We start from the raw sequence: 1,110 nt of genomic DNA, 5'->3' as shown, positions 1-1,110 counted from the left end.
AACACTAACTTGCATCTGTCACATGTGCACACAGATAACGAAAATATATGCACACACATACACACACAAGTTACCCGTACACACACATCCAACCATATACACACACACACAAGTACCTATACACACACACGCACTCATACGTTTACACGAAAATTCAAGAATGTACGTACTTATACACACACACACCCATAAATGCAGCCTAAATATGTTTGCGCATGCATGTGCATGTAGCAGGCACAAGTGCACACATATTTTCATACACTCACACACACATACAAACTCCACACCTACTATCGTGCACTAATGTATCTGAGATCGTCAGGCTCACAATCATGAGTTAGTGTGTTCAATTCCTGGACCAGTCTATATGTTGTGTTCTTGAGCAAGATCCTTTACTTCACATTGCTCTAGTTCACGCAGCTGTAGAAATGAGTTGCAACATCACTGGTGCTAAGCTGTATTGGCCTTTGCTTTTCCCTTGGATAATATCGGTGGCGTGGAGAGGGGAGGCCAGTATGCATGGGTGACTGCTGGTCTTCATTAAAGAACTGTGCTTGGATTTACACCTCGAAGGGGAGCTTTCTAGGGGCTATCTCATGGTCATTCATGACTGAAGGGGGGTCTTTACAACACACACACTCACTGGCTTTGCTTTTGTCAGTTTCCAGACACTTAGATGGCACCAGTTTCATGTCCAGCCACATGGTCCTAGAAATTCCCCTTGCTAACAGAACTGTTTTCACTGAATCATTGATCTTACTCTGAAAATGCCATGTGACCTGTCTTGACCAATAGCAGCCCATTTTCCATAGACTTCCTGTGTCCCTCTTTTGGTAATCTAAAGCTGAAAGAAGCAGCTTCCTGTCAGAAGCCAGTGAAACTTTAAGTTGCATGCAGCTGCATAATACATTGTAACTCCGATTAAATGTGTCGAGTGCCCTAGGCGTGACTGTGTTGTATGATATTTGATTCTCAGCTACAGAGTTCTGGGTTCAGTCCCACTGTGTGGCACCTTGGGCAAGTGTCTTCTACTATAGCCCTAGGCCTAAAGCCTTGTAAGTAGATTTGGTAGATAGAAACTGAAAGAAGCCTGTCGTATATATTATATAT

Source organism: Octopus bimaculoides, chromosome 11, assembly GCF_001194135.2.
Source record: "Octopus bimaculoides isolate UCB-OBI-ISO-001 chromosome 11, ASM119413v2, whole genome shotgun sequence".
Lineage (NCBI taxonomy): Eukaryota > Metazoa > Mollusca > Cephalopoda > Octopoda > Octopodidae > Octopus > Octopus bimaculoides.
This window is presented reverse-complemented; position numbering follows the sequence as displayed.